The sequence below is a fragment of the Phyllobates terribilis genome, unplaced genomic scaffold (genome assembly GCF_046119375.1).
Source record: "Phyllobates terribilis strain yellow unplaced genomic scaffold, ASM4611937v1 Scaffold_3__8_contigs__length_932513732, whole genome shotgun sequence".
Taxonomy (NCBI): domain Eukaryota; kingdom Metazoa; phylum Chordata; class Amphibia; order Anura; family Dendrobatidae; genus Phyllobates; species Phyllobates terribilis.
Window position 1 is genome coordinate 494,994,192 of NW_027362763.1, and position 12,465 is coordinate 495,006,656.

Sequence of the window (12,465 nt, forward strand, 5' to 3'; positions counted from 1 at the left end):
TTCCTGAGGCGGACAGGTCTACAAAAATGGAGCTGTGCCAGAAGACCCTAGTTGCTGAACTATTAAAAACATTCCCCTCTGAAAACGCAGGCAGCAGAGGGCACATTTCGCTGGGCAACCAAGGAGTACAGGCGAGAGAGACACAATTTCAATCCAGTAGGGGCAGGGGAACACAGTCAAAGCTCTGGGCGAGTTTTCTCAGACCCTCCCATTGCACAGGCCCTGAGGTGCGGGGTACTCTCACAAGGAGTGCAAAGTTTGGGAAGATGCTGAGGGAGTACCTTGCCGACGTACCAACGTCCTCCGCCTTATAATTATTGGGTATCCAAGCTGGATACGTGGAATGAACTGACTCTCTATGCCTTGGAGGTCCTGGCCAGCCATGCCGCCAGCGTTTTATCAGAGTGGATTTTTAGTGCCGCTGGTGGAATTATAACAGATAAGTGCATCTGCCTGTCAACTGAAAATGCTGACAGGCTGACTCTTATAAAAATGAAGAAGGGCTGGATTGGGCCAGACTTTTCAACACTACCGAATGATAGCAGCGTAACATAAACTGCAATCCAGTGTTTTTTCTTGGGAGGTGTATTCCCATGCACCTTTTCACACCCACACATGGGTATACGCTTCCTGATTTTGCCTATTTGCTCTTGTCCTCCTCCTTCTCCTCATCCTCCACCACGATATCACCAGGTTGACCGTGGTCCGTGATGCAACACCCACCTAATTTTTTTAAAGGGTGTTTATGATGCCCGTAAAAAAATTTTTTTTATGCAATATATTCATGTATACCCACCAGGGGTAAATGTTTGTCAGCCCATACATTTAGTGCATGGGCATTACAAGTATAAGAGGCCCGATCCTTTAAAATGGAAACATTTTTTTATGAGGCCCTCCTCCACGTCTCTTCCAAGGGGCATTGAAGTGCCTCCAAATTTTTCACTGCATAGGCCAACACTATGGGAGACTCTCTCCTTTCTAATGGGAATTTGTCGTTACTGTGGCCCTGCTCTATGTGTCTTTAAATTCTTAGTGCTGTTTTTACTAAAATTGGTCAGCCATTGGACTCGCTGCATACCCTATAACTGTATAGCAGACCCTCTCCTTTCAAATGGGAACATGTCGTACCTTTATACTGTGACCCTGCTCCGTGTGTCTTTAAATTCTATGAGGGGTTTTTACAAAAATTGGTCAGCTGTTGGACTCACTGCATACCCTATAACTGCAAAACAGACCATCTGCTTTCTAAAGGGAACATGTCGTACCTTGTTACTGTGGCCCTGCTCCTTCTGTCTTTAAATTCTTATTGGGGTTTTTACAAAAAATGTTCTGCCGTTGGACTCACTGCATACCCTATAACTGTATAGTAGACCCTCTCCTTTCAAATGGAAACATGTCGTACCTTGTTACTGTGGCCCTGCTCTATGTCTTTAAATTCTTAGTGGGGTTTTTCCCAAATTTTGGCAGCCCTTGCAGTCACAGCATGCGCATTACCACTATAGGAGACCCGCTCCTTTATAATGGGAACATTTTTTTTACTGAGACCCTCCTCTATGTCTCTTCAAAGGGGTATTGGGTTGCGTCCAAATTTTTGGCAGCCCTAGCAGTCACTGGATACGCAATAACATTATAGGAGACTCGCTTGTTAATAATGGGAACAACAAAGCATAGCCAGCTGATGGCTCTCTAACAATAGCTAGGGCCTACTGTGGCCTTTTAAGATTAGTAAGGGCCATCTGATGTCCGTATAAAAATAGGCTTTATGACTTTGAGTCCCTCCATCATAAATAAAACAGGATGTTTCTGCTGATGTGTCACACACCACATTGCCAGATAAGGTTGTAAAATGTTTAAATGACCGGGAAATGTTTAAATGACATTTCCCGGTGAATGCATTTGTCTTAAAAAAAAAAAAAAAAAAATTAAAAAAAAACAAAAAACAATAGGATCTTTCTTTAGTATAAAAAAACAGCGTCACCAATTTAACAACAATGTGATCGCATTGTTCAGCTCATGCACCTCCTCCATCTCTGAAATTACCACATCAGTCACAAGCTGACAGCACTGCAGCATTGCCTTGGCCAAGCGGCAACAGGCTGTGCTGAAGATAACATGCTTAATGCTTGATTGACAAACCACCCAGCACTGCAGAGTTGTTGAAAGCTGTAACACAGCAGCCTGATCTGTGGCTCTCACCCCTGAACATACAGCTAGGCATGGTCGTGTGTGACAATGGGCGGAACCTGGTGATGGAGAAATGACAACCGGGGTAGATACAGTTTCTCTCTATGCCAGTCCTTTCACCGAGCTAAATAATATGGCTGTGGTGAAATACAACTCCCACTGAGAAGCGGTTTCAGGTTGAAAAACATTGTGCCCACCATAGGATTTGATTCTGAGGGCTAACCTTTCTCACCCACTCAAAAGCCCCATGAACTCTCCTGAGATAGAAGCCAAGGCACACCAGAGGATGCTCTGGTCGGACCGTACAAACCTGCCAAGAAGCAGTCCTGTCTAAGAAAAGTCTGTGGAAAGGTTCCTGGACACTCTATGGCTGCATTTTTACTTAGGAGGAAACACACGCAAACACGGGGAGAACATACAAAGTCCTTGCAGATGTTGTCCTTGCTGGGATTTGAACCCATGATCCCAGCGCTGCAAGTCTTCAGTGCTAACCACTGATCCAATGTGCTGCCTTTCACCCTCTAATATCTAACAGGCTGGAGAAACTTGCACCTACTGCCACTCTATCTTGAGCTCCTTTGTGAGAAAATGTATTTCGGCAGCCACTCAGTCTACCAAATAAAATTCCTGAGAAGGAAATTGGTGATGACTTCACTACTGGTACTGGGGGCAGTGCTAATACCATGGCGTTGTACCATAGTTGGCTGGAAATATTCCAGGCTGGTAGGAGGCAAGCAAATTTCCCCAGAAGAGCACCAGCAGTATTGTTCAGGGACCCGTGCTTGTAGAAGACGGAGACAACACTGGGAGAAATGGTGACGGCTGGGGACCAAGTATGGACATGAAGCATGTGGTTGTGAAAAGCTTCCACCTCCATGAGTCTAAAAGGACACATTTCAAGTGAAAGCAGCTTTACAGGACTTCCTGTGAGAAATGACATGCAGGATAGCTAGGGTTTCCCTTTATGGCAGTCCTTTCACCAAGCTAAATACAACTCTCAGCAAAAAAAGTTGTGGACTGGCTCCCTACCGTCCCTGGCCACATTCACCTGTCCACGTGTTTGTGGTTAGGCGGTTCTTCCCAGTAAGTGCACTGGGGAGGGCACGGGTAATGTTGTGGGACCCATGCTTGTGGAAGGTGGAGGCGATACCGGGAAATATAGTGGCAGCTGGGGACCGAGTATGGACACCCGGCCACCGCTGGCATGAGGTTGTGAAAAGCTTCCGCCTCCACGAGCTTAAACGGCCATATTTCAAGTGCAAAAAGCTACCCAGAAATCTGGCAGTTCAGTGTTGCGGCATGTGGTTGGGTGGGTGGTTGGCTGGCTGCATACTTGCACTTGCACTTGCATTCCAAGTAACAGAAAACTAAGCAGATGGTGGCCTCTATCATCATCATAGCCTCACCTCGGCACTATGAACTCCCCTGAAGGAGAAGCCAGGGCCCGCCGGAGGAATCTCCGGTTCTCTGGTGAGCCCGTCCAACCCTGCCAAAAAGCAGCCCTGGCTAACAAAAGTGTGGGGGAAGGTTCCTGGACACTCTCTATGGCTGCTTTTTTATTGTGGATCGGTCATGCTTATGCATGTTATTTCTCAAAACGCATTACAGATAAGGCCATTGTCCAACTCTGTGTTCAAGAAATTAAATGCACAAAGAAAGATGTGTGTGTGTCAAAGCACCACCAACAAGGGTGAGTTGATGTTGGACGGGCTGCCATTGCTTCTGCAACAAGCTGCATTACAGGACTCCCTGGGAGAAATGACAAGCAGGGTAGATAGGGTTTCCCTCTATGCCAGTCCTTTCGCCAAGCTAAATACAACTGTCAGCAAAAAAAGTTGTGGACTGGCTCTGTACCGTCCCTGGCCACATTCACCTGTCCACGTGTTTGTGGTTAGGCGGTCCTTCCCTGTAAGTGCACTGGGGAGGGCACGGGTAATGTTGTGGGACCCGTGCTTGTGGAAGGCAGAAGCGATACCGGGAAATATAGTAGCGACTGGGGACAAAGTATGGACACCCGGCTGCCGCCGGCATGAGGTTATGAAAAGCTTCCGCCTTCACGAGCCTAAATGGCCACATTTCACGTGCAAGCAGCTGTCAAAAATTTGGCAGTATAGTATTGCAGCCTGTGGGTGGGTGGGTGGCTGCCTGCCTGCATACTTGCGCTTGCATTCAAAGGAATGGGAAATGGACAACTGAATGCTGCAGTGGGAAAAGGACATGGACAGTGATTGTTGCATGTCTGCAACGACAGGTTCATGGCGTGAGGCGTCTTTCCATGCACCACGGATCACTTATGATGGGCACACTTTTAGGCAGTGACCTGGGAGTCTTAGATGCTTCCAGAGGTCTTCCCCATGCTGTTCCCATGACTTTTCAGCACTGTATGCATGTGTCTGATGATATGTCACACACAACATGGCCAAATAAGGTTGTAAAATGTTAAAATGAAATTTCCTGGTGAATGCATTTGTCTTGGTTGAAAGCAATGCAAAAGTGCAAAAACACATCAAAAACTCTACGCGTGAACATAGCCCAAGGTGTGGAGAAGTATTCTTGTTTTTGGTTATTTATTTTGCTTTGTATACTATATACATGTCATGGAAAGGATGTTCCTTAACATATTTCTCAGGAAAATCCTTTTTGATTTCGTTTTGGTATGTTTTATTGTGAGTCCGTGAAAGTGGCGTAATACCTCTGACAACGTTGTTGACAGAAGTGACCTGGGAGTCAGAAATGCTTCCATGGGTCATCCCCATGCTGTTCCCATGGCATTTGAGCACTGTTCCCATCGATTTGGGCAATTTTTAAGCCCTCAGCAGACCGCCGGGGGGAGCCGCCTGAAAAATGCTCGAGTTTCCCATAGACTTACATTGGGCTTGTTGCTCGGGTCGAGCACCCGAGTATTCCAATTTGCTCGACCTGAGCATTTTAGTGCTCGCTCATCACTAATGAGTACTTAATGCTAAATGAACCAGTCACCAACCAGTATGTGAACAAGTATAGACACATAAGTCTATTAAGTACATGGGGGTGTGTGAACAGATGATACGAGGGACCTGGTTTGCGAGGAAATGTTGTATAGGAGGGGAATTTATATGTATATTACACATAAACAAACAATTAAGTAAGCAAAGCTCATCTAGAATATATTAAAATAAAGATTTCATTGATGCAAAATTAAAACTTATTAAAAAAAATATATAGAGTTTCACCAAACAAAAGAAAAGAAAAATTTGATCAGGAGACAACCCTATTGGAGGGTAACGATAAACATAAGTCCAAAGAATCATAGCCAAAAGGGGAGTTTTGAAAAAAGAAAAAACAGATATTGCATGATAGATGAATAGTATTGGTGATGTTAACACGTATAAGGGAATACCATTAGACATGCATTAATCAAGCAAAAGTGTGAGAGAGAACATGGAGGTCTGGTTCTTGCTTAGTTCATAGATTATGAAAAATCTATATAAAAAGTGCAAGTACAAAAGGAGCAGCGAGAGTATTGTCTCTATATTATTAGATCTCATAGCATAGTGGTTTTCACAATGGTAGTATACAGTCATCCATATGCCATAGTGAAAAAATGCAGATAAAAAGCAGTCTGAGTGAATATAAGGTTATAGTCTAAACTAACTAAAGTAGCTTACCCATATTAGTTACAAGTGAATGACACCTGCTGTCTAGGCCCCAATGCGCATTTTGCTATTGCTTTAATGGGGGTTGAGGTCCAGTGGGTGAAAAAAAAAAATCCTTGTATATCAAGATTGGTGGGTGTGTACATGTGCACACCATTAGATTTGGTGCATGAAGAAATAGTCAGTTCCCATATGTGGGCCTCAGTTCCGGGAAACCGAAACTGCATCTGCGCCAAGGGAAGATATTCACCCTGACATAAAAGGCACAGATGCATGTTGGGCCATGGGAGACGAGACCCGCATAAGCACAGTGGCGGCCATATTTCCGGAGTACAAGATTGAGGGACAGCTGGGCAATAAGAAAGAACATAACATCTAAAATGTGATGGGAACATGTGTGAGATGAATGCCGATACACAAGTAGGGGAAAAAAAATGTTCATTGCTCCAGGTGATTCTCCCACTATTCTGAGACTTGAACAAAGTAGGTACTTGAAAAGCAGTCATGTATTCTCCAGGCATAGGAAGAATCAAGTTCTAAAGGAAAAAAAGGTAAATAAAGCAAAGTTAAAAAAGAAAAAATTTTAAATAGAAAAAGCAGAGAGATGTTTGCACTGAAATGTAGCAAAACACAATTTTTCATTAAGGCCAAGAGGGGCCATGGCATTCAATCTCACAAGCAATCGACATTCGAGTTGGCATAGGACCTGATTCACATTATCTTCCCTGTTACCGCAATTAACCCTATCAATTCCATGCACAGAAATCCCCCGGGGATCGCAGTCATGAAAGACTTTAAAGCATTTTTGGCAATGTTTTGAGTACTGAAACATCTGTGATCTCATTTGCTGCAAGAATGTTCCTGATATGTTCTCTCGTACGAGTGTGGAGTTCATGTGAGGTGGTAACGCCCATGTAAATTTTGTAACAAGGGCACATAGCATAACAGGTTACCTGGGTTGTATTGCAGGAAATAAATGCCCTAATTTGAAAGGTCTTCGTACCATCAGAGGATACAAAGGAGGTGGACCTGCATATGTTTTTGCAGGCCACACAATCCCCACATGGATAACATCCATGTTTCATTCCTTTCATGTTGAAGTAGTTCTTTTGTTTGGCCACATAGTGGCTCCTTACCAGATAGTCACTCCAATTTGTATTCCTCCTAGCTGCCATTAGGTGTCTTTCAGGTAACTAGTTGGCTAATAGTGGATCAGATCTTAGGATGGTCGAATGTTTGTTTAAAATTTGGCGGATATTGTCCCATTCACAAAAGAAAGTTGAAATAAAGCATGTTTTAGGATCACTATTATTTTTGTTTTTATTTTTATTGTACATTAGGTGCTTCTCCTGGGGTATTCTCCTTTCCTTTTGATGAGCCTGCTTGATGTTCCAGCAACTATTTCCACTAGTTTCAAATCTGGATTTTAAATCCGATTACCAAAAGAGAAAAAAACGAACAGATTAGTCATATAAGAACAGGACTATAGATTTCAAAAATAAAAAGCCTTTATTTATACAACCAGTGGTGATAAATTGCACTGCACTGAGGAGTGCACACATACAATTAGCAAGAAAAATACAAAAATATTAAAAATAAACACACACCAGAACCATTAAACAAGTGAAAAGACCAATGTCAAGTGTAACATTACATCATAGATCAAAAGGAACATCAGAATATACAATGATGGAAAAAGATATAACTGACACTACATGACCATATTGTGATAGGTTAAAAACATCTTGTGCACATGTTATTGTGCCGTAGACACAGCCTATCAGGCATAAACAACACCCAAAAAGGGTTTATTAGTAGTAGTTTACACTAAGGGGATCACAATCGATCAAAATAAATAGTGAAATGTGTTTCTTTTAAGTGAAAGTATAGATCAGTGCATTAAATGCAAGATGAATGTCCCACATTAATGCATCATAAAGTATACCTGCGGTCATCGAATGGAGAGAGGTAATTTACCTAGCTGTCCGGAAGCCTGTGCGTGGCACACCAAAACCTCGATGTGCGTTTCGGATACTGCTCCTAAATCCCCTAAGCAATCACGTCACAGATCCGCTGATGTACGCATGGAATGATGTGTACCCCTGCTGACGTGTATTAGATGCCACTGTCATAGATTGACTGTAGCATTTAACAGCCCCAGCTGGAGCTGTTGAAGCCACATGATGGCTGATTAAATCAGCGATAATCTGCCAGGAGAGCTCTGGGCTCAGCATGCGAGCCTGCATCAAAGTCAGGGAGTCGGCATATGACGTACCTTTATTATAAATGTTTGATTCCTTATTTGATTCCATATTCCTTTACTTATTATATGTTTGATTCTTCATATCCATACAGTAATTTTCATAACCCATTTGAAATATATATATATTGAAGGATTTAAAGTAACTAACAAAGTTAATTTACACAAATTCATGGCTTCCTGTCCACTTCATTATAATTGCCGGTGAGGCGCGATCATTTAAAACAGTGAATTTGTTTTGAAAAAAATCTGATTGAATTTCTCTTTTTCATGGGCATTATTCTTACACAAAGTAGAAAAGTATTTATCTGTCATCTGTCACTAACGTTAAGATGTTGAGATTAGGATGTGGGCTTCCGTTTTCTTCAGAGAGATGAAAGTTGTTGCCTTTACAAGTCATCAAAGAGCTGCTATTTAATATAGAAAGTATTTGTTCTGTACAAAAGACAAAATAAGCATGCACTGTACTATCAATTAAAAACTGTCAATGTGGCTTTTGTTCCTATCAGCTACAGCACATTGAAAGTATTCTGACAACTGCTGAAATTGTGCTTGATATGAAAGGCTTGTCTGTATATAAAGCACACAGTAAAGTTTATACCATAATTCATCCATATAATACTGAATTTTTTCCAATAGAAAGTCCTATTCTTAAAAAGAAAAGTGCATTTACCAGTAGGTTTTTAGTCCTCTTCCAATCCCTTCCCACCCATATTAATTGTGACTATGTATTTCCAGTTTGGTGTCAGACTGGTTCAGGTGACAATGATGCAGTCTTCATTACTGTGGGATGGGCCAACGCTGATGGCGATGGGGCAGTGTCCATTGTGTGGCAGACAACAGGCGGGGGGTGGAGTGAATCAGCATGTGCAGTGTGGAGATCTAGCATGTGGTCACTTCGCACACCAATCAATGAGCTGGCACTTGCATGCGCTGCTGCAGCTCAGCCAGAACGGCGGCAGCTGTAGCCTTACTTTGCTTTCAGAACTGCTGAACTATCAAGCTGAGCACGTGGGCCAAGCATGGTACGTGTGGAAGGTTGCCACCAGATTATGGCTATTATCGCACATGACCCTGCCTGGTTGAAGGTTCATCAGCGAAAGCTACAGATATGTCTGGTCTGTTATTTCTTTAAGTAATTGTACCATATGTGTGGTTTGTCTCATAGACACTTTAGCTTCAGCAGAGCCTGTTGCTGCTTCACTGAGTCAGAGCTTCCTGCTGATGTGGGCGACGTGGTCTGTGATAGCACTCTGGAGATTGAGGATGAGCAGAAGAGGGTGCAGTAACTGGTTTAGGAGGTGGAGGAAACAATGATAGACGTAGAGCCAGCAATCCTCAGCATCGGTAGCACATGTACAGTGCCAGGGTGGGAATCTGCTCTAGAATCCACAATGTTCACCCAATGTGCAGTCAGGGAAATGTAGCGTCCTGGCCACAAGCACTTGTCCATGTGTCGGTCGTTTAGTGGACAACCCCAGTAACAGTGTTGGTGAGGGCAAGGGTGATATTCCTGGACACGTGATAGAACAAGGAGGGGGCGCCACAATGGGAGAAATAGTAGTGGCTGGGGACTAAGTACTGAATGCAACAACAAAATTTGTACACCTGTAGCAGGACAATTTTTTATTTTTTATTTCAAACTAATAAAATTTCACAAGAACCAAGTTCTACAGTATATATGACAAGTAACCCGCCTTTTTTTTCCATCATTTTATTTTTTTTCTAACTGTACAGTTTTTAAGAAGTTAAACAACTTTTACTAAAATAAATCTTTGTGACAAAATATCTTTGTTGCAAAAAAAAATACATAAAAAAAGATGATGTAATAGTCAATTTTTGAACAACCAAATTTCTGTAGCAGGCCAATTTTTGCTTCTGTTTCAAACCAACAAAATTTCACACAGCCGGTTCTACAGTATATTCGACAATAGTCAATTTTTGGAATAAAATTCTTTTGTGAACTTTACCAGGCCAGGTAGTTTTTAAAAAGTTTAACCCACAGTAATTTTACACAATGCATGTTAAACTATATGGATGACTAATTGAATCCATGACAAATTTTTGATCGTAAATATTTAGAACTTGTACTTCATGTATTCCTACACTAATAAATGGTTTGCAGAAAGTGTAAAGCCAGGAAAAAATTATAAAGGAGTGTAATACAGTAATCCTCTTCAGGGGTCCGCTTCTTCATCTCCTTCCTCGGGAGGCTGATGGGACTACCTCCACCTGCTTCATGAAGCACGATGCTCAGGTTCCTGGGCTGTAAGTGACCTGGTTTCCGGTAGTGCTGAAGGCCACGACATGTACAAATGGGAGACAGCACCCTCTGTCACCTGCATTATCGCCTGCTCCCACTTAGAAGGTGGGGAACCCCAAGGACAGTACATTCTCAGGGGTGGTAGTAGCCCCATCTCGAGTCCCCTCGAGAGCCTTCCCAGACCTGTTAATTTCTCAAGAAGGGTTCATCCTGCTCCCTTCCTTCTGGGATCAAACCCACAACATACAAGTGATGTTGATTCTCTATTTTGAGGAATGCGACCCTGGTTCCAGCCGTCAGCTCTTGCAGCCTTCAAGGCAAGTGTTCCGTCTCTACTGCCCGTTGGTTAAACAAAATGTGATGACTGGTACCAAACTCTTCTATGGACCCCCTTCACTGCTGCAGATAATACATAATGACCACCCCCAGGATACAAATTGTACCTTGTGGTTAACAGGCCCTCTAGCATTTCTCCAGCACTGGTCCTAGCTTGCCTCCTTGTCTCTTCCGACCAACCTAGGCCCTGCATTTCCACCCATCAGTTCCTGGATCCTTGCTCTCCAGTCCACAAGAAACCCAGCAGTTAAGGCTGGGGTCTGGGTTCGGGACTTGGTGGATCCGGGAAGCGGCCAGATCTGGACCACAGGCTCCTGCCACCTCTGCTGTCGCGCCAGCTTTCTTTGGCTCCAATAATCCTCTGATAACTCCCTCGGAAGACTCACATAATTCTGCAATTTTTGTCGCCCACTAAGCACGTTTACACTGCATGCATGACTTATTGAATATAGAAAAAAAAAATTAACTTTTTTTTGGAGTGTTTATATATCACAGAAACGTACCCCAGAGCATGGCATGGCGTGGGGACGCTCGAGCTCATGTCGCGTCATACCACGCCCCCTCCATGCTGATTGGTTCATCCACACACACCCTTGACATATTTCTTCGTTTTCATTGGTTCTGGTCTCCTTTTTAAACTTCCTGCTTCCTTGGTATCTCCACCCCCTGACGAAGGCGCTCTGCCGAAACGCGCGTCGGGGCGGACGCATGTCTGGCATGCGGGAGGTATTCATTTCAGTGTAAGTTACTTTCTTTTTATTATTTCAAACTTTACTATATAGTTTATCTATACTGGAGGATTTTCATCATTTTGTTTTCTACTCACGTCTGTTTCCATTGCCTTTTCCCTTACTATCATTGCACAATGTACTAATGTAATATTATTTGTTGGTATTATGTAAGTTCACTCTCTATATTAATTTTTATCAATTATACACCTACATGTCTGTATGATATAATTTTCTATATTAATTGCATTGATTATTTGCATCTTCTACTATTTATTTTATTTATTACTCACTTCAACACGTTTTTTGTAATTAGTTTTTTGTCTTTATATTTTTTATCTTCAATTTTTGTATTTACACCAATATCCTTCCTCTTTTGTCTTCTCCCGCATGAACTATTAGTTATTACTATTTACTCAGACATTCGCCCCTGCTTTTTAATTTTTAATTATTTCTCTTTGTCATCACCTGTTCATTAATAATAAAAATGAGATTATTCACCGTACTCTGATATTTGGGACTTTATGATCGGCCTTCCTCTTCTTGTTTGCTATATGTTTTTTCCGATAGTCCCGTTTTCCCATATTTGTCCTTCACTCCGGATGGTCTAATATTGCATATTATTACATATATATATATACTTATATTATTTACCACCGGAGGTATATTTATGGTTTTCTTGTATTATATTATCATTGTAGGCAGTATCAAAAGATGTGAGTTACAGCCTACATTGACACACATGTTTTTCAATACTTGAATGTGCAGTGCATGCTCCTAAATTCCAGGTGGATTATACCTGTATATTGAGCTACATCTCTATATACCAGTGTATTTCTACATACCTATATTTTAAAGGGAAAATATAAGTAAATTATTTTTCTTCCTATAAAAAATGAAAAACAATTACAAAAATGTTATTTTTAATGTGCTTTTTTAAAATAAATAAACCTCACAAATCAGCAAATAATAAACATATTTGGTATCCCTGTAATCGTACAGTGACAGGTAATCGTAACATCTTGTACAGTTAACAGTTTATTTATGTTCTTATAAATG